General features: G+C 50.5%; 1 pseudogene; it reads right to left on the bottom strand.

Moving 5' to 3' along the window:
* Positions 1–2,466: 2,466 nt before the first annotated feature.
* LOC149354583 (uncharacterized) lies at positions 2,467–6,632 on the bottom strand (annotated as a pseudogene).
* Positions 6,633–26,318: the final 19,686 nt, after the last annotated feature.

The raw sequence follows: 26,318 nt of genomic DNA, 5'->3' as shown, positions 1-26,318 counted from the left end.
TAGGTGTGACCAGAAGCAGAACGGACACAACTCCAGGTCTCTGCGGGGAGCAGCGTTGGCTGCAACCCCTGCGAGACCTCATCGGGCGGCGGACGAGATGTTGTGACTCTACGCCCCCCCCCCCCCCCTTTGTGTCTTCCCGCCCCAGCTGTCTTCCCTTAAGGGGACAGTGAGGAGAGCACTATAAATATTTTTATAGCAAAATCCGATAGTTCGGCATGTCATCGCTTTGTTGCCACTTGGCCGGCAGCGAAAGATGCATTTATTTCTAAGAAATTTGGATTCGAAGTTGAAAAAGTTTTTCCCGCCGCTCTGATTCAAACTTGGGATTCTCCTATGACGGCACAGGACTAAGTGACGTGACACATGACGTGAACATGACGTGCCGCAGACTCCGTGATTTCTGGCGGCCAGCAGTGCGGCCTAGCAGGAGCCGAAAAGAAAGCTACCGCCGGCCGCACGTTGAAGGCATCTATCGGCTATTGCGGCCGTCGCTACACTCGCTTTGCTTACGTTTTCACTGGCGTTTTGCCAGCGTTACGATGGATCTCGTTCTCGAAGTCGTCAACGAAGTTCTCGCAAATAGACACCTTTAGAATACCGTGTAGTACCTTGTTACCGCTAGCGGAATACCGGGAGCCGGTGAGCAGACGCTGATTGGTCCCGATGCTTCAGGCCCGCGCGTAGCTGCCGGACACGTGGCGCCATCTGGCGTCGTCAAGGAGATTTGCACATGCATTGGCTGTGCCTCAGTGATTTGTGGCTCCTCGGGTCCTAGAGTTGCTAGAACCATTGGTTCTAGCAACACTGCTTTGTCCTATGACGTCATCACGCTTGTACTTGCCAGTTTGGCCTGTGGCGGCGATACCTGTATTTTGGTTCTTGCTCTTTTCTACGTTACAAGAGCTTTGTTGTCAGTATGAGTGGCGTTTTTATGCGAAGCATACTAAAATAGCCCAACCCAGCTCCTCGACCGCGGCGTTGTCGTTACCATTGACCTTTCGTGACCTCCATGTCATACCACGTGATGCGTGACGTCACAGCAGATGAAAAACGGGGGCCCAGCTCGCGCCGTCGCGCGAGGCGTCGCGACCAAGGAGGACCACGTGATGCGTGACGTAACGACATAGGAGAAACGGGGCCCCAGCTCGCCCGTCGCGCGAGGCGTCGCGACCAATGTGTTTCCTGCTTCTGCCGCTAGGTGCGCTGTAGTGAACACGTGAGGCTGGAGCGGCGGTATACAAGGAGGTGCGCCTGCCTCTGCTAGGCGTACACGGGATAGAGATGCCTCCTGAAGACAGGGTTGCTCGTTGGAATGAGAAGCAAAAGTTGCGGCGAGCTACAGAGACTGATGAAGAGCGTGAAGAACGTCTAGCCAAGCGGCGTGCTCGATATGCAACTCGGCGACAATATGCTTCGCATCTGACTAGGCTTAACCTAAGCTAAGCCGCAGCCATTTTTGTAATCAGGAGCTGGTATTCTGTCGATACAAGCCAACTTTAATTTCTCCTCAGTGTCCCTTTAAGTCTTTCACAGAGGCACTGCTGGATTTTACTACAGCGGTGCTTCTCCATGTACGCGCCTGTATGCGACTACCTTAAAAGGAAGCCGGCACCCGACACGACAGACGAAGACACGTAATCTCGACGATTCCTTCCATCCATGTGCCTCCAATGCGGCGTCAATGCCACCCCCTGTTTTCCCGGCTGAAGTGGTTTTGCTTAAGCCAAACTCCATCGGCGCTTTTCGGCGCACGTCCTGCGCGTTTGGGGGCCCACGCGTCGGCCAGATCCGGTCTGCGCATGCGCGACGCGTCGGCTACTGCCCAGCGCGTCCAAGACGCTCGTATCTGACAGTGCCAGATATCGGCGCCTGCGCACGAGCGCTAGCGCGCGTGTCGGAACCGGGGTCCGGTTTTCAACAATCGAAGCACCGCGGCGCTCTCGGGGAGTCTTTTCTTCACGGCTGAAAGCTCTTTCAGGTTCCACCAAATTTTCTCGGAATCCTTGCAGCTCCCCAACCATCTTTTGTTCACGGCTTGACATTCTTTTCACTCGGCTCACGAGGAGGAGCGAGCCAGCACCAGGAGCACGGACATGCATGCCCCTTTTCGACGCTCGTCGTGGCGCGTGCTGGTCGCGCAGGCGCTCCGCGCGCAAACCGAAAAGCGCCGATGAAGTTGGGCGTTTAGGCAACGTCAAACACATCAGTAATGACCCTGTGACTATGTATGTACAGTCAGGGACAAAAGTCTCCAGACCCCGTGTTCCTCAAACGAAACCGATATCTCTGCTATTAGTCGGCGACTGATTACCACACTTGTGGAGGGTACAAGTCAAAATTTTGTTCTTTCATCTCCACAAGTGTGGTCTGCAGCCGCTGTGAAATAGTTGAGCTATAAGCATCGTTTGAGGAACACGTGGTCCGGAGACTTTTGTTCCCAACTCTACCACCGCCAGGGAGACATCACTCATCGCCTGGCGCCAAGCACGGAGACGAGCGGCTGTCAGTCATCCGCGCTTCGCTCTTTTGTCGACGGCGCGGGTGACGCCGCTGCAAGAGTTCGCCTTCGGGCGCCTCCTTGAACCAAGACATGGGATCCCCCTGGCCGGCTTCCTGAAGGGACATCAGCTGACAGCTGCGCTTGATCAACTGCGCGTCCTGTTGTAGGTGAGGAGGTGACCTGAGGAAAGGACACTTTCGGGAGCTTAATCCCACTGACCCAGCCAACGAATATGATTGAGGGGAGAGCGCCCCCCAGCAGCACAGCTAATGGGCCCAGTATTGGAAATGTATTGGCAAAGCCCGATCCAACGAATGACCAGACTGAAGCCAGCAACTTCCAATACTGGGCCCATTACGTGTGCGGCTTGGGCCGTTAATGATTACCCGACTTCAGAAAGCTGGTAAAGCCAGCCAGTGAGCGTCGCTGGCTTCATCCAAAGGCGGTGCCCATGATGGAGTCCGTGTGATTGCACGAAAAAGGCGAGAAGACAATGGAAGGGGCTATTTTAAGGCCCCAGGCACCACGAACCGTGGGACCAATATTGGGAGAGAGTTGGCTATATCTGGCCCTATATATGTCCTGAGCTGACTTCACTGTCCCCATATACGCAGTTCCACTCAGTATCATATCCAACAATGGCCCTACTTACCCACTGTTCTCCCCATATTGGCTATGCCTCTATATATCATCTCCAACGATGGCCCTACTTGTGCGCTGTAGCTCACATATTGGCAATTCCGATTCATAACACTTCCAACGATGGCCCTACTTGTGTGCTGTAGCTCACATATTGGCGAATCCGATTCATTACACCGCCAACGATGGCCCTACTTGTGTGCTGTAGCCCCCATATTGGCAATGCCGCTTCATTATACCTCCAACGATGGCCGTACTTGTGTTCTGTGCCGTATTGGCAATGCCGCTTCATTACACTCTCAGCTGGCAACTCAACCCAGGCAACCATACGGACTCTCGCTCGAGCTCTGCATTTCTCAATTCCTTGGTGACTCTCGTTCAAGCGTATCACGACCTCTGCGCGTAATTTTTGTGGGACCACCAGCCTCAGACCTTTGAGCAGCACGCCTTCAGCGACTGTGAGCGTTGCTCTTTCCTGCCAGTATGGACGCAAGACCATCGACGGCGATGAGAACTTGGGCCAGCCTTCCAGGCTGAATTTTGCGAGAGCTTAACAGACTTCATCGGCTCCTTGTTCAGCTTTGACTCGTTCAAAAAGGCTAGCCTCGACGGCATTTGTCAAACAGCCCGAAACGAATTTGGTGAATTCGCCAATACTCAGTGCATGAGCATCACTTTGGTTTCCCTAAATCGGGCCTCTAGACAATACATCTGCAGTAACGAGGCTCTTACCCGCGACATGCACAACCGCAAAGCTGAACCGCATAAGCCTCATGCGAAAGCGCTGATTACGAGGTGGCAAAGCATCTATAGGTATTTTCCCACCAACGTTACAAGTGGTTTGTGGTCGGTTTCAAAGAAAATTTCAAGAGCTTTGATGCACCCTTCGAATCGTTCTGCTGCCCAAGTCATTGCCAACGCTTCGTTCTCAATGTGAGAGTAGCTGGTTTCGGCAGGTGTCAACGAGCCTGACGCAGATGCAACAGGTCTTTTTTCACTGTTTGGTAGAACTTGTATCAATACGGCCACCAAACCGAATGATGACGCGTCAGCGGAAAGAATCGTAGGGTACTGTACATCATACTTAGCCATGACGCGCGTCGAAGAGATAATGTCTTTGACGTACGATAGCGCTTGCTCTTGGGCTGGTCCCCATGTCCATTCGGAACCCTTCAAAAGGAGGTGACGTAAAGGCGCCGTTTTCGAAGCCAAATCTGGTGTGAATCTTGCCAGATGATTAGCCATACCAAGCAGCCGTCGAACGTTAGACACGTTAGCTGGCGTCGCCAGTTCTTTGATAGCACGAACTTTTTCAGGATCCGGCTTGATGCCATCTTTACTAAGCACACAGCCAAGAAATTTTACCTCAGTGACCCCAAAGGAACACTTTTCTTTGTTTATCGTAACGCCGGCACTAGCGAGACGATCTAAAGTTAGACGCAGGCGCTCGTCATGTTGAGCCTTGTCGTTGCCAAAAATGAGCACATCATCTATCAGGTTTATCACGAATGGGATTCCTTCAAGTATCTGCGCCATTTTTTTTTAAAGATAACGGGTGCTGACGTTATTCCAAACGGCAGTCTTTGAAGACAGTATCGCCCAACTGGCATTGTGAACGTAGTTAAGAACTGGCTTTCGGGCGACAACTTAATATGAAAGAAGCCGGAGTTGGCATCCAACTTAGAAAACACAGAGGCACCACCTAAAAGACCGAGGCTATCATCCACTGTCGGCATGACATAGCGCTCGCGAAGAACACTTTTGTTTAATTGCGTCAAGTCAACGCAAATACGAACCGCTCCAGATGGTTTGAGTATTGGCACAATTGCTGCACACCATTCTGTTGGTTATTCAGCTTTGAGGATCACGCCATCTCGCTCCATACGCTCAAGCTCCAGCTTAACTCCGCCACGCAAGGGTAAGGCTATGCGGCGCGCAACATTAATTGCAAAAGGTATCGAGTTCGGCTTCAGTCTAATTCCGTATTCTCCTTTTATCGCTCCTAGACCACTCAAATGCTGCGGGTAGCAAGCTTCGACGGCTGTTGCGCTACTGACCGAGTCCGCGAGTTTAATAACTTCTAGAGCCTCAAGCGCTGGGAGACCCAAAAGTACGGAGCGCAATGGTGAGACCAAGTACAAGATTTGGTGGACAGTGTTTTGTTTCCACTGGATAGTGGCATGAAACTTTCGCAAAATATACAGTGGCTCATTCGACGGGCTTGTTAGGATTAGGTCGCACTTTTCTAGCCTGGTAGGCAAACCGGGAAACGTTGAGGGCACAACAGAAACTTCGGCACCGGAATCTACTTTAGCGAACACCGGAGTGCCGTTAATGACGACCTGTACATACCGAGAATTGGAGTACTCCCCGTTCACCACGCCAACGAAGTACGCCCCCTTGTCCATATGGAGAGATGAAAGCAGTACCTTCTTTCCATCACGTGCAGCATTTTTCTGACATACAGCTGCAAAGTGTCCGGAACAACCGCAGTAGTTGCATTTCGCTGCTTTCGCAGGGCACGAGGCTCTGGAGTGCGCTCCTTGACCACAGTTGGGGCATGACCCGGGGGTGCCTGGTCGGTAGGACTGGACTCTGCGGCGCGGACCTTGTATTCTAGGTGAACAGTTCTTTGACGAGCTGCCCGAGTGCTGTCCTGAAGAATACTTTCCGGGCTGCCCTTGCTTGCTGACCGCGTCAAGATGACCGCATCAAGGTTTCGTCGTCGGTTTCTCGCAGTTGCTGCTGCTGTCGTTGGACGGCCTCCTTTAAGCGCGCTTTTGCCAAAGCGCTGTCGGGAGTCAAATCCGCATCCATTTGAAGCGACTCAGAGCTTAGCATCCCTGAGGCCGACCACGAACCTGTCGCGAATAATGCGTTCTTTTTCCTCGTAGTCGCACCGGTCCACCAGCGTGTGCATTGCGGTAACAAATTGCTCGACTGACTCTCCAGGTTCTTGAGTGCGACGGTGAAAGTACGCGCTCTCATAAGCAAGGTTCCTTGCGGCGACGAAGTGCTTGTCGAACTTTTTTGAGGACTTCATATTGCTTCTATTCTTCGGGTAATGCAAAAGTAGAGAAGATTTCTCTTGCTTGCCTGCCCATCGTATAAAGTAGAGTCCGGACCTGCGCTTTTTCACTCCGCTCATTTAGGCCCGAGGCGAAGCGGTAGTCATCAAAGAGTTGGATCCAAGAAGGCCATTCGGACGTCCGGTCGAAGTCAAACCTTGGCGGAGCTGGAACCGCGAACATGCCGTGAAAGGGCATGACTGCGTTGTCCTCTAATATGGCGCCGGGCGACGAAGTTAAGGCAACGCCCCTCAAATGCCAGAGGATCCCACTTCTGACACCATGCGGCGTTAAGGCCCTTGCCGGACGCCGAGCGCGGCCAGGCAGCGGGCAGGTAGGAACTGAGACTGGCCCCGATCCCGGCACGATAACAACAACCCTTTATTTCACGCAAGCAGCATCTTTATATAGCAAGCACTCATTTGACAAGTGACGTCACGGACAAACAACGTTTCAGGCATCCGATAACGCAGACACATGAAACGCGGCACAGGTGCTATCAGTAAAACATCAATGCTTTTGTCAAGGTATGTGTATAGGAAGGCAAATCGGTGGGTGGAATGAGGCACATTAGCTCATCAAGGCCTAGCTCCCGTTGCAGGCGGAGTGTATCAGCAGCCGTGCGGTGTCGTTGCTTGGCTCTTTCCTCGAAATTGGAGGTCCAATGGAGGATTGTCTTCATTCATTCAAAGGCTAAATGTATTCTCTGTGGATTTCGTGCTGCCGTCTGATGGTCGTCCTTTGCTCTAAGCAACCTCGTTTCCTTCATTACCAGCACGTGCAGGTGCGCAGAATTATGCTGGAGCACTGAATCCTGGCGAGCGGACCTCCTACCTAAATCTGGTATATTGAACGGCTCCCGTTGCCTCCTCTGCAAGCTACATAAGCGTAGTATGATGCGGTGAAGAGGTAATGTCTGTGTTTAGTGCTTTTCGGAGAAAGTTGCATTATCAGAGAACATAGATGACTGTATTGATACTCGAAATTTCTTTGCTAAGACGCCAGGGTCAGGTAATTTGTGCCTATGCTGCTTGCGAAACCTGCATGTCCATACGTGAGTGCGCAGAGCTATGTGTTTGCATGGAGGCCAAACATTGAAGCATGTGTAAGCGCTGTGCATCGGTTTGCCTGTATGACATGGACTGTGTGTGCTACGCGCCAGAGCTACATGCGAGACGAGTGCCAACCAACCTACGCGTGGACATTATAATTACCTTAATCGCCCATAAAATGCATTTAATTCTGACGACATTATCAGGCATTTGCTAATCCTCCGTCCTTCCTTCCCTTTCAATTTTGCTGTGTTTATTAGCCGGGCAGGGTCACGTCAACTCTGTCTGCTTTTCCTCTGACAGAGATTTACTTTGAGTGTACCTTGTGTCGATGTAGTTTGAACAAGAAAGGCTGCGATTTAACGCATCAACCAATTCTGTATTACTGAAAATTTCTCAAAGGTCAAATTATCCGAAATTCTTCGTCCATTCCCATCCAGGCCGCAGCCAGGAGTCCGAGGAAGCCGGCGGCCGCACCTAGCCCCCACTGCGCAGAAATAGTGAGATTAGAGACATGATGCTGTTTCTCGGTGTAGAGTAGGTTTAGTACGAGTGCAATGCAATACAATAAACTCAAAACCACGGTAAAGAAATGATTTCGCCAAATGAGTCGTTCCCGCAGACGCCAATAGAACCACCAGAGTTAAGCATATTGCTACCTTTTTCACAAGAGATGCAACAGCCGCATGTAATGTTGTCTTGAAACCTGAAGCAACAAACGAAAATTACTTAAGCGTAATTTCATCCAAACGAACTTCAATAGCGATTTCCTGCATGATTCCAAATAAGTAGAGACTAGTTTGGGATTACAATCTGGAGTGCCGATTCTTTCGGCTCCTTACATCTATATTAAGCGCTGTCTTGTGCTCCTTGCAACGTCGACTTTGGGACGTCACAGACTGTGAAGTGCAAGCATTGTCGTCCATTCAGTGCAATTGAAGCCGCTAGTCTGCCTTCGGCTGGTCGGGCTAGTTACCGTATTTACTCCCACATTTCATGATGCACCGTGTAAACTGAGCCCGCAAATTCGAAAGCTAGAGAATGAAAAAGAGTTGGAATGTCGTGTACGCCAATTAACGCAGGCTGCAAGCCACCAGCTTTAAATTACAGCGGCCGGCACAACGCATAGCACCTCTCAGCTGTGTTGGCGTCGTGCGGAAGTTTCGACTGAACTTTGACACTTCGTCCTCAGCAACGCGCGATTGAACACGCGACGCGTAAACACCTTCATTTCGTTCCATTAAATTAAGGGAGGCACGCGGAACACCAAAAGCGTCGCCAATGTAGTCCGCAATCGGCAATAATCCTGAATGGCTGCACAAAATGCATGGCGTTGCTATCGTATGCTAAAAGGCGTACACGCTGCTTTCCCGAGCATCTTGATGAAATTTCGGCAACCTTCGACGCCTCCGCGCGAAAGACAACTGCTTGCTTAAGCGCTGCCAAACCACGGTGACTGAGCAATAATTGGGGAAGTTTTCATTTTTCGAAACGCCCGATTGCTGCGTTGACAGCGTGGCGATGGTCCGTTCTCATCACCGTAACGACTATCTAAAAATGTCTCTTTCGGGAAAGAAGAGAAGCATGGCACCGTTGCGCAAAAATGCTGGCAGTTATCGACCTTTCTGATGAATGCTCGAATTGGTGCGGAAGGCAAAGATTTTCGAAGCAGCACCCATCGTTTTGGCTCTCTCCCCTCCTTATCAGCGTTTACATTCGAGCTTACGCCTTTGGGTGGCCGAGTTACGAATATTCGTCGAGGTGCGAGATTTTAGAGCACAATTTTTTTTTAAAAACAATCTGACGTATACGCGAGCAAATACTGTAGGCAACATGATAGCGTGAATATAGTGCGCACGAAACAAGGCTTTTAAAATGGAGACTGAGTTATAGCCTCAAATTATACCCCAAATTTCTAAAGCATGCCCTAAGCTAACTCGCTGTTAAGTGGTAGAATTTATTACAGTTGTAGTGTGCCAACTGTGACAGGTTCCGCTACCGCCATGCGCCGACACTGCGCTGCGCCTGACGACGACGAAGTTATGCGCCGACACTACGCTGCGCCTGACGACGACGAAGTTCCCCCGCTCTCTTGGTGCTGGCTACGCCCGTCTACGCTGCCAGACCCTGCACAGCGGTTCGGTCTCTTGAGGACGCCTAATAAACGCACCCCTACAATTGGTGGAGGTCCTGGGTTCGTCCCCTACCAACCTGGGACTCTGGAGCCGTACGCTGCCGCCTGTGTCAACCATGCCAAATGAGACTGCCCCAACACCGGCGGCCAGTTCAACCACCGTCATTTGTTCTGGCGCCATCCGGCAGCGTGACCCTGCCATCTTCAGTGGCACTGCCGACCAAGATGTTGACGACTGGTTGTCATCGTATGAGCGAGTGAGCAGCTACAACAAATGGGATGACACTATCAAGCTGAGTAACGTCATCTTTTATCTCACGGACGTGGCGAACCTCTGGTTTCGAAAGCATGAGGCGGACCTACCCACTTGGCCCGTATTTAAGAAGAGTTTTGCGGAAGTATTCGGCCGCCCTGCGGTTCGCAAGCTCCGTGCCGAACAGCGCTTACGGGACCGCGCTCAACACACCGACGAGACCTTCACAAGTTACATTGAGGACATCGTTGACCTCTGCAAACGTGTCAACGCCGCCATGCCAGAAGCGGACAAGATCCACCACATCCTCAAAGGCATCGCTGACGACGCAATTCAGATGCTCCTCGCGAAAAATCCTACCACCGTCAGTGAGGTTATTAAGCTTTGCCAGAGCTACGACGAGCTCCGCAAGCAGCGCGCTTCCACACGGCGTGCCGGTGTCTGCGACGAGGCCCTCTCTACACTGGCCCTGGGCGGTACTTCTCCTGAGGACTCCCCTCTTCTCAACCAAATCAAAGCCTTCGTTCGCGAAGAGGTCGCTCGCCAGCTGTCCCTCATATCACATTTTCAAGACCCCGCCCGCCAAGTTCCTGACTCGACCCCGTCTTTGGCTCCTACCATTCGCCATGTCGTGCAAGACCAAGTCGCTGACCTGCTACCGTCAAGCCCTGTGCTCCCGCCTGTGACAGCACCCCTGACGTACGCCCAAGCAGTGGCCAGGCCACGACATACACCGGCAGCCGATTCCTACCAGGCCGCCCCTTCTTTCCGTCCGCCGCCGCCGTCTGAGCCCCCGTCTCAAGCTCCGTTCTCAAGAGTTCGCCCACATCCTACGAATCCCTGGCGTACTGCGGACAACCGACCCATCTGTTACGCCTGTGGTCGGCCCGGCCATGTCGCGCGGCTTTGCCGCCAGCGCCTTCCGCCTTCTCGACCTGATCTGCGCTCCTACCCGTACGATGCCGAACTATCCTCGCCGAGAAGTCCACCTGGTCCCCCCTTTGTTTCCCCTGATCGCCAAATTTACACCACTCGCCGATCGCCTTCCCCTTGACGCCTTTCCCCTTCTCCGATGCTGCGACGTTCTAGCTCCGCACTTGAGGGAAACTAACAGCCGCAGTTCCGGGGGCAAGAACTGCGCTTGTTTCGAACCCCTCAAGTCATCCGTGTCGTCCCGCTAATGTAATCGTAGTGTTCGTGGAAGGTGCCAAGGTTCTCGCCCTCGTCGACACGGGCGCTGCAGTATCTGTTATAAGTGAAGCTCTCTGCCGCCGACTCCGCAAAGTGACTACCCCACTTTCTGACTTTTCGCTTCGCACCGCCTCATCACAGCGCATTCATCCCTCAGCCGCATGTACGGCCCGTGTCCTCATTCAAGATGTTTTGTACACCATCGAGTTTATTGTGCTGACTCACTGCTCACACGACATCATCCTGGGATGTGACTTCCTTTCGACCCATCGTGCCGTTATTGACTGCGCTCGAGCTGAAATCGCCTTTTCTCCGCTGTGTGACGCTCCCTTTTGCGACGTACCTACGCAGTCTGCCAAACTTGTGGTCGCGACTGATACCGACATTCCTCCGTTTTCTGATGCCCTCGTACCCCTCTCCTTTGCCAGCGTCACTCATTCAACTGTTTTCTTCACGCCTTCCGAAACCGCTTCCCGCCATCCCTGCCTCCTGCTTCCCTTTGCTGTTCTGACGATCGACCATGGACAAAGTGCAATTTACGTCTCGAACCCATCTTCGTGCCCGTCAGCAGTGCTCCGAGGTGAATGCCTCGGGCGTATAGAAGAACTTGATACCTGCCTTCCCTACCCTATTCTTGATACCACCGCTTCCTTCGATGTCGATGTGCTCAGCTCCTGTGATGTTAAGAATGATCCACCGCCCTCCGACGTCTTCCACCGTGCCATTGACGCTGACCTTCCACCCGCGCTACGTGATCAACTCGTCGCCCTCCTCCAGCGCTTCAGGTCTTCTTTCGATCTTGCTCAGACTGCCTTGGGCCGTACGTCTGTCGTTGCGCACACCATCGACACCGGTACACACGCCCCTCTTCGCCAGCGCCCCTATCGTGTCTCGGCTTCTGAGCGCCGCGTCATTTCTGATCACGTGGACGACATGCTCCGTCGGGGTGTCATACAGCCCTCTCACAGTCGCTGGGCGTCTCCTGTTGTGTTGGTAAAAAAGAAAGATGGTTCCATCAGGTTCTGTGTTGATTACCGCCGGCTCAACAACATCACACGCAAGGACGTTTATCCCCTGCCACGAATCGATGACGCCCTGGACTGCTTGCAGGGAGCTGAGTATTTCTCCTCGCTTGATTTGAGGTCAGGTTACTGGCAGGTGCCCATGGCTGACACTGATCGCTCAAAAACTGCCTTCATAACACCTGACGGCTTATATGAGTTCAACGTCATGCCGTTTGGCCTTTGCAACGCCCCGGCAACTTTCGAACGCCTGATGGACACCATCCTTAGTGGACTCAAGTGGGAGAGTTGTCTTTGCTATCTCGATGACATCGTCGTCTTTTCTGCGGACTTTTCTTCTCATCTCATCCGCCTGGAGCGCGTTCTGACTTGTCTTACTGACGCTGGGCTCCAGATGAATTTGAAAAAGTGCCGCTTTGCTGCCCGACAACTCACCATTTTAGGACATGTAGTCTCTAAAGATGGCATTCTTCCGGACCCCGCCAAACTTCGTGCAGTTGCCGAATTTCCGAAGCCCACCTCACTGAAGCAGCTGCGTAGCTTCGTTGGCCTTTGCTCGTACTTCCGTCGCTTCATCTTAAATTTCGCCTCGATCATCGCTCCTCTGACCCAGCTACTCGCAGGCAGCTCAAACCTCTCCGCTTGGACGCCTGCTTGCGATGACGCCTTCGACACCTTGCGCCGCCTTTTGGTTTCGCCTCCTATCCTGCGCCACTTTGACCCGACTGCGCCTACTGAGATCCACACTGACGCCAGCGGTATTGGATTGGGTGCCGTTCTCACCCAACGCAAACCTGGCTTCCGTGAATATGTGGTCGCCTACGCCAGTCGGACCTTGAGCAAAGCGGAGGCCAACTATTCTGTTACCGAAAGAGAATGTTTGGCCATGATTTGGGCCATTGGAAAATTTCGTCCCTATGTCTACGGTCGCCCGTTCTGTATAGTAACCGACCACCATGCCCTGTGCTGGCTGGCCTCTCTCAAAGACCCGTCAGGCCGCCTAGCTCGCTGGGCTCTGCGATTGCAGGAGTATGACATTCATGTCATTTACCGCTCCGGCCTCAAGCATAATGACGCGGACGCTCTTTCCCGCTCGCCGCTACCTAGTGCTTCATCGCCTGCTCCTGTGTCTGCTTACGACTTGTCCTCGCTTGCCACTGCCGACATGTCAACCGAGCAGCAGAAAGACCCTTGGATCGCCACTCTTATTAACTTCCTTTCGAGTCCTACGACTGATAATTCGTCCCGTTCTCTCTTACGTCAAGCCCGTCACTTTTCTATTCGGGACGGTCTCCTCTACCGTCGCAATTACCTGTTCGACGGACGCAAATGGCTGCTAGTGATCCCCCGCCATCTACGCACCGACATTTGCGCCGCTTTTCATGCGGACCCACAGTGTGCCCACGGCGGCGTGTTGAAAACCTACACGCGTCTGCGTCTTCGATTCTACTGGCGTGGCATGTACCGCTTTGTTTGCCACTTTGTGCGATCTTGCCCATCCTGTCAACGGCGTAAATGTCCGCCTCACACCTCGCCTGCTCCACTGCAGCCGTTACCCTGCCCTGCCCGCCCGTTTGACCGCGTTGGCATAGACCTCTACGGCCTCCTCCCTCCCACTCCCGCTGGTCACCGCTGGATTATCGTGGCTGTGGATCATCTCACACGTTATGCTGAAACGTCTTCATTACCATCTGCCTCCGACCGCGACGTGGCTTCCTTTCTTCTAAAGAACCTGATTCTTCGCCATGGTGCTCCTCAAGAACTGCTCAGCGACCGTGGACGCGTATTCCTGTCTGACGCTCTTGAGGCCCTCCTCAAGGAATGCCGCATTATCCATCGAACCGCTTCGTCTTACCACCCTCAGACCAACGGCCTGACCGAGCGTTTCAACCGAACCCTCAGTGACATGCTGTCCATGTATGTCGACGCCAACCACTCCAACTGGGACCAAGTTCTTCCCTTCGTCACCTACGCGTATAACACTGCGACACAAACCACCACTGGATTCTCTCCCTTCTTTCTTCTGTACGGCCGCGAGCCCCCCTGCACGATGGATACTCTTCTTCGCTACCGACCCGACATTTCCGAGTCCACGCCACTGTCCGACGCTGCCAGGTACGCTGAAGAATGCCGCCAGCTTGCTCGCTCGTTTGCCACGCAGACCCAGTGGCAGCAAAAACATGACCGCGACACTTCCGCGGCCTCTACCTCCTACCCTGCCGACTCCCTTGTGTGGCTCTGGGTGCCTCCCACAACTCCCGGCCTTTCGCGGAAACTGCTGCATCGGTATCATGGTCCCTACCGGGTTCTCAAGCAAACATCTCCGGTCAATTATATTGTTGAGCCTGTCGCACCCGCTGCGGACTTGCGTCGCCGTGGTCGCGAAACCGTCCACGTCGACCGACTGAAGCCGTACTACGACCCCTCTGTTCTTCCTTCCCCTTAAGACGCCAGGATGGCTCCTTTTCACAGTCAATACTACGAAGACAAAACGTTCACTGTAGTGTCCATTTGGTAGTTATACCAAGGGCCTTTCTTCAGGTGTAAGCACAGAAGGACTGCAAAATTTTCATTGCAGGGCAACTTGTGAGGCGGTATCACCGGAGGAATATCGAGGCACGCAGAGTCACCCAAGTCCTGATTCTTCACTGCTACAGAAACGCGTCTGGTCAGATAAAAGCACAACATGCGTCACCTGGAAGGGCTCTTGTTCTCACTGCTCAAGGCGTCACCCGTGTATTAAACTTCACAACATGTCGGTTATTCAGCAATGAATTTCTAAAGCATGCCCGATTACACGTGAGTCAAGCGTTGCACCGGAACTGATTACCTCATTGTGGTTCGATGAAAATACAGGTTACGATAATTTGCTCAAAACTTCCCTGGAATGTCTCTAACTACAGGCATACGTAATGTAGGTGGAGTCTAAAATAGATGGAAGCCTCCTGCTTCTCCACTGCAGTGTCGCCAAATGCCACGGACTACGTGCGCTGTTTTCTTCTCGCGTGATCTCGTATTCAAGTGTAAGGACGAGAAGGAACTGCTTTCTGAGCAAGAGTCGCAGCCCATTAACGCATGCTAAATCTCGCAAGAAACACCTATGTACACCCAGCGGAGAATGGGATAAATAACAAACGGAGTTTAGTACGACGACCACAAAAGAAAAGGGGCATTTTGTGTTGTAACGATGCAAGGGTAGGATCCAAGCAAAATATAGGGGGTAGGTCTCCAGTGCAAAAAAAAAAGTAATCTTCTGCACATTAGCTGGCTGTGCCCATTAGAACGTGAGTTCTCAAAAGTCCCGTTTTGGTTCCAGTTCAATGTTTATACGAAACTGCATTCAAGATGTCCCGGGGAAAATACGGCTTGCAGAATTATCCCAAGCAGCGCTTTCTACGCCTGTTGTCAAATCCTCGGCAGTATACAAGCAGACAGTCCGAAAACACATCCTGGTACATTTCGGCCTCGGAACTTGGTAAGCCCCGACGAAAATGCGCCCATGGGCCCTTTAGCTGCTTTCTAAATGGTGGTATACAGGGTGTCCCAGCTAACTTGGACCAAGATTTATAAAAAAACTAAGCGTTCTTCAGAACTCAAATCGCGTGGATGTTGTTAAGGTTTATCTAAAGTTACAGTACCGTTTTTTCGCTCCTACTATTTCAATAATTAGTCCAGATAAATAAATTAACTTTTTAAATACAGCTTCAAACGTTCAGGCGTTGATAGGAAAGTTGTGGAGCTCCACAAATATCGTCCAACTAAGGCACATCCAACGAGATAGACTTAGCGTGGCCGTTTTTGTTCGGGAAAAACGAAAGCCTGCGGAGTTTAAAAAATACTACGTGACAGCGCGCTCCGTGCGCCCGGATGCACCGCGATTACAGCGCTCTCATCCATGCTTTGCAAGAAAACATCACACGCTTCGGGCCTTTCGTGCTTCCCAAGACAGGGATTCGCGATGTGCTTGGTTCCAAGATAAACGCCGGTAGATACGGGCGGCAATGGTAAGAAAGCGCGGCTCCTGTTTTTCAGCCCAATTCACACGACGTTATCAGGCTTGTTATATGCGTCTTTGCTTGTTGGGATCTTGCTCCCAAATTCAAACCCATGAGATTGTCATCGTTCCTCCGCATGCATTCTGCTAACGTGAGTGTGCAGTTATTGCCGCAGAAACGGGAGCCGCGCTTTCTTTCAACTCCCGCCCGTACCCACTGGCGCTTGGAACCAAGCACATCGCGAAGCCCTGTCTTGTAAGCACGAAAGGCCCGAAGCGAGTGATGTTTCTTACAAAGCACGGATGAGAGCGCTGTAATCGCGGCGCATCCGGGCTCACGGAGCGCGCTGCCACGTGGTATTTTTTAAACTCCGCGGGCTTTCGTTTTTCCCGAATAAAAACGGCCACGCTAAGTCTATCTCGTTGGAAGTGCCTGGGTTGCCCGATATTTGTGGAGCCCCACAATTCTCCGATTGATGCCGGAACGTTTCAAGCCATATTTAAAAAGTTAATTTATTTATCTCGACTAATCATTCAAATAGAAGGAGCAAAAAAATGGTACTGTAACTTTAGATAAACCTTAACAACATCTACGTGATTTTAATTCTGACGAATGCTTAGTTTTTTTTTTAAACCTTGGTCCAAGTTAGCTGGGACACCCTGTATACATCCATATTGGCGCCCTTAAGACCACATCTATTGAATATAATTTCGCCGCACCACTGAAGGCGAGAGGCTGCATTACTGCTCCCTTTCGTAGTTCTAGCAAACACGTCAGGGGATGTGTGCAGGCATCAGTTAGATGCGGACGCTGTTGGCTTAAGCGTGTTGAATGGTACTCACGCTATTGCAGCAGCAACAGCCCGGATAAGCTCCGTCCTAAGACCACAGTGGCCGAAGGTGTCATGGAGACCAGTGCGTCGCCAGCACCGCGGTCCTAGTCGGAAACGGCGACTGCATTATCAGAACGGCCACCACAGCCCACAGGGTGATGAGGGGTCCGTAAAACCGAGCTTCTACGTCGAAATGCGACGGGACAAGCCTTGGTCGTTAGCTGCAAAAGAAAGATTGTGACTGTTTCCATGGCAGCCTCTGTAACGAATACATTAACGGGGCTATCATCACAAAAGCGAGAGGTACCCGCGTACAATTTAACTATTCCGTAGTGTTTAGAAAACCAGCGCTTGTCGGTGGAGTTTTCTAATAAATTGTAAAACAGGTACTTCTCAATGAGGTAGCCTTCTTGAGAAATAAATATCAATTAATGGCTCAAGTAATTCCTCTCGTTGGCAGCTTACTTCATTGAATCAAATTTTAGCTTCAAGGTAGATCCTGCACCTGACGCTTAGAGATCGCTGGGTTGTTAGCTTGCTGCTCTTCTTCAGAAATAAGGTGCGTTCCGAGGTTCGGACAGATAACGACCTCGACCACGAACCTCTTCTTTGTAAGGACCTCTAAGGTACGTACTGATATGAAATGTTGACGATAATATTCCATTCTTCTGATATGCAGAAAAATCTTTCCTTTGTAGTGCTTCCATCGCTCGCACGGGGCGGTTAAGAATAGCATAGAAAAGCAATAGAGAACACTTTTCAACGACACCAAATACGTTAATTGCAAAAAAATTCAAGCACGCCGAAGGGAGATCTGCGGATATATTGAATATTAAGATAAATCTTACAAAATATGAAAGAACTGCGTGCATAAACTCTTTCCTGTTTCCCGTTCTAAAACGGCTTTGCACAGAATAATTGAGAAAATGAATCACCATGACTTTTGGTGGCAGGTAGGCGAAAGGCATGGCCGTGATGGGCGCAGATCCGTGCGGATGTTTCTCACAGCATTCGAAGTCCTTGTCCTGGAGCGGAGCAGGGCCACCAATCGCCAACGCCGAGTACCCAGCGTGGGCAGTGGTTGAACCGGACAGAAGAAAGGCGTTGGGTGCGCTCGGAGACCGACCACCATCCAGAAGACGGCGAACTCGTCCTGGTGTGGCCGCCCCTACCGTTGCAGAAGCTGGCTCCTCGTTCAGCAACGGCCAGGCATCCATGGTGCATGGAGGAACTGCTTTAGCGGCTCCGAGACTGTGAGCCATGAGATGATCGAACATCATTAGGCAGACGATTACAACGTGGCCACGTCCGTAGAGAAAGACCCTCTGGCCTGAAGACCAGCTGGAATATGAGATGATGATGATGATGAAAACCGCGAGGAAATCTTCTTTGCCCTCGGCTCCGTGTTCTGTATGGCACGTGTGCAAGAAACGATGATGGCAGTAGGTAGCACGCGCAGGTGCACGCTACATGCTTTAAAAGCGTGGCACCTGGGGCGGTAGAAAGCGAAAGGAAAAGAAGAAGACAGCTGATGTCAGACGAATTCGGAAAAAAAAATCCCCCATCGGGATGCGTCCCAAATTTCATTCAGGAGTGAGCTTCTTACAACGCAGATGAAGCGGACACTATTACGCATGCTTATTTATTTTCAAGTGCATTTCCCTCTACATATGTTTAGAAGCTACACGCAACATTTTTGTTAATATTTACCGTTATATGATATACCAGACCGAAGGCAGGGAAAGTAAGGAGGAGCCACAGATACCACTCACAGTCGGAGGGATCTCCATTCCAAAATTAGACAATATCAGAGTTTTGGATTCTTGATACAGACTAGCACTGTAATGGCGAAACACTAAGGAAATTAGAGGGCTGCACAAAGCAGATCATGAAGCTCATCCAAAGGATTTGCAAAATATGGTGCTGGATAAGACAAGCAATCCTAGCTATGCGTATCTGGGCCTTTATTATAAGTAGAATAGCTTATGTTTATCCCTTGCTCAATCTTAAGGCCTTCGAGAAGCAGAAGAGTGAGGGCATCATATGCAAAAGCATACAGCAGGCGCTGGGTGTCCCGTCCACACTGCCCATGAAAAGCTCTCAGATATAGGCTCCACACCACTCCAGTTTACTGAAATAGTCAGGATCTCGCAGTATGATAGACTCATGGGAAGTCCTTCAGGCAGGAAATCCTATCTAGGCAATCGCGATACACAGTAGTTATGGTGCAAGGCGGCTTACCCAAACGACGCGGGTTCGATCCCGACCGCGGCGGTCGCATTACGATGGAGGGGAAATGCTCCAGGACCGTGTACATTGCGATATCAGTGCACGTAAAAACCGCCGTTGTTCTAAACTGGCTGGAGCCCTCCACTACGCGTCCTCGATAGCCTGAGTCGCTTTGGGATGTTAAACCCCACAAACTCGACCTGCCACGAAGCATGTGGAACGGACTCATAATACCAACGCACACAATGGGGGGCCCTAGTGGATGCCTCATCGGAAAGTAGTGCTCGAGCAACCGCTGGAGCACCTACGTCGGCGCTCTGTGGGGAGTGGGCCGGGCTAAATTGGGCTTCCTCCGGTTGATTCTACATGGGTCTCATATCGATGTTGCTACGGCTGCCTCATGTCACATTCTTACATCTAGACCAGATCGGTCCCTTGTCGGGTACTTAAAGGTAGATGTTAGAACAATATGGGCTCTATGCTCCAAAAACATCTGCTAACCCAAATGGTGCTACCCACAAGAAAACGCTGTAGGTCCCACGTAGGCCGTGGCGGGGCTTGGAAACGAGCGTGCCCAACTGCTGCCCACATCGTTCCCTCGTAGGGTATTTCCGGCAGGTGGAACATAATTATGTGCTCTGTGTTGGAAAATCCTGGTGACGCTAATTGAGGCTGCATACACAAAACCGCTACGATCTCGCATCCACCGTGACAGGGCTGGTAAGCGGGAGTGCCCACAAGCTGCCCACATCGGTTCCTTGTCGTGGTCTTTTGGGAAGATACGACGCAAATACGGGCGCTATGCGAGAAAAAACGCGGCAAGCTGAAAAGGGGCAACCGATTCATTACCGCAGGTAGTCTTTATTCGCTACAGCGGGGCTTAATCAACTGGTGCGGCTGCATCGTGTTAGTCATCCATTTTTTTTAATTCACAAATTTGTCCAAATTTTTAGGGGAATCCCCCAAGGTGGAGTAGATTTGTAAATAGGGAGTAATTACTCATTCCGACAGGGGGATTTTTCTTTTCCGAATTTGTCTGACATCAGCTGTCTTCTTCTTTTCCTTTCGCTTTCTACTGCCCTAGGTGCCACGCTTTTAAAGAATGTAGCGTGCACCTGCGCGTGCTACCAACTGCCATCATCGTTTCTTGCACACGTGCCATACAGAACACGGAGCCGAAGGTAAAGAAGATTTCCTCGCGGTTTTCATCATCATCATCATCTCATATTCCAGCTGGTCTTCAGGCCAGAGGGTCTTTCTCTACGGACGTGGCCACGTTGTAATCGTCTGCCTATTGATGTTCGATCATCTCAGGGCTCGCAGTCTCGGAGCCGCTAAAGCGGTTCCTCAATGCACCATGGATGCCTGGCCGTTGCTGAACGAGGAGCCAGCTTCTGCAACGGTAGGGGCGGTCACACCAGGACGAGCCCGCCGTCTTCTGGATGGTCGCCGGTCTCCGAGCGCACCCAACGCCTTTCTTCTGTCCGGTTCAACGACTGCCCACGCTGGGTACTCGGCGTTGGCGATGGATGGCCCCGCTCCGGTCCAGGACAAGGACTGCGAACGCTGCGAGGAACATCCGCACGGATCTGCACCCATCACGGCAACGCCGTTCGCCTACCTGCCACCGAAATTCATGGTGATTCATTTTCTAAATGGTTCTGAACAAAGCCATTTTAGAACGGGGAACAGTAAAGAGTTTATGAACAGAATGTTTCCATATTTTGTAAGATTTATCTTAATATTCAATATATACGCAGATCTCCCTTCAGCGGGCTTGAATTTTTTGCAATTAACGTTTTTGGTGTCGTTGAAAAGTGTTCGCTATGGCTTTTCTATGCCATTCTTAACCGCCCCATGCGAGGGATGGAAGCACTACAAAGGAAAGATTTTTCTGCATATCTGAAGAATGAAATATTATCGTCAACATTTCATATCAGTACGTACCTTACAGGTCCTTACAAGGAAGAGATGTCGTGGTCGAGGTCATTATCTGTCTGAACCTCGGAACGCACCTTATTTCTGAACAAGAGCAGCAAGCTAACAACCCAGCCATCTCTAAGCTTAAGGTGCAGGATCTTCCTTGAAGGTAAAATTTGATTAAATGAAGTGAACTGCCAACGAGAGGAATTACTTGAGCCATTAATTTACTTTTATTTCTCAAGAAGGCTACCTCATTGAGAAGTACCTCTTTTACAATTTATTAGAAAACTCCACCGACAAGGGCTGGTTTTCTAAACACTACGGAATAGTTAAATGGAACGCGGGTGCCTCTCGCTTCTGTTAAGATAGCCTCGTTAATGTATTCGTTACAGAGGCTGCCATGCCGAGTCACAAGTTTTCTGTTGCAGCTGACGACCAAGGCCTGTCCCGTCGCATTTCGACGTAGAAGCCCGGTTTTACGGACCCCTCATCACCGTGTGGACTGTGGTGGCCGTTCTGATAACGCCGTCGCCGTTTCCGACCAGGTCCGCGGTGCTGGCGACGGATTGGTCTCCATGGCACCTTCGTCCACTCTAGTCTTAGGACGAAGCTTATCCGGGCTGTTACTGCTGCAATATTGCAATACCATTGAACTGCAATACCATTGACACGCGCAATACCATTACTGCAATACCATTGAACTGCAATACCATTGCAGTTCTGCAATACCATTGCGGTTACTGCAATACCATTGAACACGCGCAAGCCTATAGCGTGCGCATCTATGTTATGCCTGCAAACAGCTCCTGACGTGTTCTCTAGAACTACGAAAGGGAGCAGTAATGCAGCCTCTCGCCTTCAGGTGGTGCGGCGAATATATATTCCATTGATGTGACCTTCTTAAGGGCGCCAGTATGGATGAATATACCGCCAGTTTGAAAGCAGCTAAAGGGCCCATGGGCCCATTTTCGTCGACGCATACCAAGTTCCGAGGCCGAAATGTACCAGGATGTGATTTCGTACTGTCTGCCTGTATAGTGCCGAGGATTTGACAGCAGGCGCAGAAAGCGCTGTTTGGGATAATTTTGCAAGCCGTATTTTCCCCTGGATATCTTGAATGCAGTTTCGTATAAACGTGAACTAGAACCAAAACGGGCCTTTTGAGAGCTCACGTTTTAATGGGTACAGCCAGCTAATATGCAGAAGGTTACTTTTTTTTGCACTAGAGAACTATCCCCTATATTTTTCTTGCACCCTCCCCTTGCATTGTTATAAAACAAAGTGTCCCTTTTGTTTTGTGGTCGTCGTGCGAAACTCCGTTTGTTCTTTATGCCATTCTCGGCTGGGCGTACATAGCTGTTTCTTGCGAGATTTCGTTTGTATTAATAGGTTTCGGCTCATGCTGCGAAGGGAGATCCTTCTCGTCCTTACACTTCCATAAGATCCTTTAAAGAGATCACGCGAGAAGAAAACTGCGCGCGTAGTCCGTGACATCTTGCGACACTGCAGTGGAGAAGCAGCAGGCTTCCATCTATTTTAGACTCCACGTACATTACGTATGCCTGCAGTTAGAGACATTCCAGGGATGTTTTCAGCAAATTATTGTAACTTGTATTTTCATCGAACCACTATGAGGTAATCAGTTCCGGTGCAGCGCTTGACTTACGTGTAATCGGGCATGCTTTAGAAATTCATTGCTGAATAACCGACATGTTGTCAAGTTTAATACACGGGTTACGCCTCGAGCAGCGAGAACAAGTGCCCTTCCAGAAGACGCATGTTGTGCGTTTATCTGTCCAGACGCGTTTCTGTAGCAGTGAAGAATCAGGACTTGGGTGACTCTTCATGCCTCGATATTCCTCCGGTAATAGCGCCTCACAAGTTGCCCTGCAATGAAAATTTTGTAGTCCTTCTGTGCTTACACCTGAAGAAAGGCCCTTGGTATAACTACCAAAAGGGACACTAAAGTGAACATTTTGTCTTCGGAGTATTGGCTGTAATAACTTTTACCACTTAAAGGCGAGTTAGCTTAGGGAACGATTTTTAGGGTAAAACTCGGTCTCCATTTTAGAAGCCTTGTTTTGTGCACATTATATTGAGTATCCTGTTGCCTACCGTATTTTCTCGCGTACAGGTCAGCTTGTTTTTTTTTTTAAATTGTGATCTCAAATCTTGCACCTCGACGAATATTCGTAATACGGCCAGCCAAAATCGTAAGCTCGAATGTAAATGCTGATAAGAAGGGGAGAGAGCCAAAACAATGGGTGCTGCTGCGAAAATCTTTGCCTTCCGCACCAATCCGAGCATTCATCAGAAAGCTCTAATGCGGCCAGCATTTTTGCGCAACGGTGCCATGCGTCTCTTCTTTCCCGAGAGAAAGATTTTTAGATAGTCGTTACGGTGATGAAAACGGACCATCGCCACGCTGTGAATGCAGCGATCGGGCCTTTTCGAAAAATGAAAACTTCCCAGACATTCCTCAGTCACCGTGGCTTGGCAGCGCTTAAGCAAGCAACTGTGTTTCGTGCGGAGGCGTCGAAGGTTGCCGAAAATTCAGCAAGATGTTCGGGAAAGCAGCGTGTACGCCTTTTAGCATGCAATAACAACGCCATGCCTTTTGTGCAGCCACGCAGGATTACTGCCGATTGCGGACTACGATGGTGACGGTTTTGGCGTTCCGCGTGTCTCTCTTAATTTAATGGAACTAAATAAAGGTGTTTACTCGTCGCGTGTTCCATCGCGCGTTGCTGAGGACGAAGTGTGAAAGTTCAGTCGGAACTTCCGCTCGACGCCAACTCAGCTGAGAGATGCTATGCGTTGTGCCAGCCGCGGTAATTTAAAGCTGGTGGCTTGCAGCCTGTGTTATTCGGCGTACACGACATTCCAACTAGTTTTCTTTCTCTAGCTTTCTAATTTGAGGGCTCAATTTATACGATGCATCGTCGAAAGTGGGAGTAAATACGGTAACTAGCCCAACCAGCCCTAGGCAGACTAACAGCTTCAATTGCACTGAATGGACGACAAAGCTTGCACTTCATAGTCTGTGACATTCCAAAGGCAACGCTGCAAGGAGCACAAGACAGCGCTTAATACAGATGTAAGGAGCCGAAGGCATCGGCACTCCTGACTGCAATCCGAAACTAGTCGCTAGTTATTTGGAATCGTGCAGAAAATCGCTATTGAAGTTAATTTGGATGAAATTACGCTTAAGTAATCCTTGTTTATTGCTTCGGGTTTCAAGACAAGATTGCATGCGGCTGCTGCATCTCTTGTGAAAGAGGCAGCAATATGCATAACTGTAGTGGTTCTATCAGCATCTGCAGGAGCGACTCACTTGGCGAAATCATTTTTTTACTGTGCTTTTGAGTTTGTCATGCATTGCACTCGTACTAAACCGACCCTACTCCGAGAAACAGCATCATGTCTCCAATCTCACTATTTCTGCGCAGTGTGGGCCAGGTGCAGTCGCCGGCTTCTCCTGGCTCCTGGCTTCACCCAGGTTGGGAATCGAGGAAGAAATTCGGATAATTCAACCTTTGAGAAATTTTCAGCAATACAGAATTGGTTGATGCGTTAAATCGCAGCCTTTCTTGTTCAAGCTACATCGACACGAGGCACACACACTCAAAGTAAATCTCTGTCAGAGGAAACGCAGAGAGAGTTGACGTGACCCTGGCCGGCTACTCCACAGAGCGAAAATGGAAAAAAGGAAAGAGAGGATTAGGAAATGCAGGATAATGCTGTCATAATAAAATACATTTTATGGGGTGATTTAGGTAATTATAATGTCCATGCGTACGTTGGTTGGCACTGGTCTCGCATGTAGCTTTGGCGCGTAGCATACGCACGCCATGTCTTACACGCAAATCGATGCACATCACATACACGTACTTCAAAGTTTGGCCTCCAAGCAAATACACAGCTTTGCGCACTCACGTTTGGACATGCAAGTTTCGCATGCAGAATTACCTGATCCTGGGCGTCTTAACGAATAACTTTCGAGTATCAATACGGTAATCTATTTTCACTGATATTGCAACTTTCTCCCAAAAGCACTAAACACGGACGTCATCCCTTCACCGCATCATACTGCGCTTATGCAGCGTGCAGTGGAGGCAGCGGGAGCCGTGCAACGTACCGGATTACGGTCGGAGGTCTGCTCGCCAGGTTTCAGCGCTCCAGCATATTTCGTGCACATGCTGGCAATGAAGGAAACGATGTTGCTTACAGCAAATGACTACCATCACACGGCAACACGAAATCCGCAGAGAATACATTTAGCCTTTCAATGAGTAAATACAACCCTCCATTGGACCCCCAATTTCGAAGAAAGAGTCAAGCAACGGCGCTGCAAGGCAGCTGATACACTCCGCCTGGAACGGGAGCTAGGCCTTGATGAGCTAATGTGCCTCATTCCACCCACCGACTTACCGTCCTATACACATCATCATCGTCATCATCATCAGCCTGACTACGCCCACTGCAGGGCAAAGGCCTCTCCGCTGTCTCTCCAATTAACCCTGTCCTTCGCCAGCCGCGGCCACCATACTCCCGCAAATTTCTTAATCTCATCTTTCCACCTGATTTTCTGCCATCCCGTGCTACGTTATACACATACCTTGGCAAAAACATTGATGTCTACCCAGCTGCAAGAAGCATGGTGCTTCAGAAGGGCCTATACGAAAAGACGAGCCGTCGCTGCCAGACCCAGTCCGGTTGTAAAGTTTACGCCGACCTAAGTAGAGGGAAGCGCATACTGAGGCCTGTCTGTACAGGTAAGGTGACCAATTGCCTAGCCTCGCTCGGTTACGAGTTATTATCGCGGTGAGGCCCGTCTGTACAGTAAAGCTGAGTGGTTGAATTTTCAGTTGCTATGGGCTAATGTTGCTGTATTGGTCGACAATTACAAGAGCATGATTTTTACGACGAAAGTGAACGGCTGCTAAATCGGCATCCGCACAGACCGGATTGGTGGGGTGACAAGCGTGCAATGGTGCCATGAGCAACAAAGTCGTTTTTTTGTTTCCAACTGTCTGAAACATTTTTTCTGCTTAAGTATTATATTAAGGCATCTTGTTAGTTCCCAGATACTAGCGCTTCATGTTTTGCAGGGATGAGAAAATTGTTACAAATGATGAAAATAAAAACATCGAAATGGTGAGAATTACGATCATACTTCTTCCCAGTGGCGGCCTCAACCTTCAGACCGTGAATGGCGCAGTGCTTCGCGATGCCATTCTGCGAGCAGCTCGCCTCGGTCCTCAAGAGGCCAAGCCTGACACAGTTATCATCAATACCCTCCAACACCTCATCCTCATCAACACACCTGACCCGCAGCGCCGGCTCCGCTACGTCGCCATCAATTCCGTGCTCATCAAAGGAACACCCACCGACATATACTCCTACCAAGCAGCCCCGGAGGACTGCGCCCGCGGCGTGGTCCATGGGGTCCCTCTCGATCATTCATACGAAGATAT

Source organism: Amblyomma mixtum, chromosome 3 (genome assembly GCF_055824585.1).
Source record: "Amblyomma mixtum isolate Tamu chromosome 3, ASM5582458v1, whole genome shotgun sequence".
NCBI classification, from domain to species: Eukaryota; Metazoa; Arthropoda; class Arachnida; order Ixodida; family Ixodidae; genus Amblyomma; species Amblyomma mixtum.
Note: the sequence above shows the minus strand (reverse complement) of the source record. Positions and strands in the feature narration are given on the sequence as shown.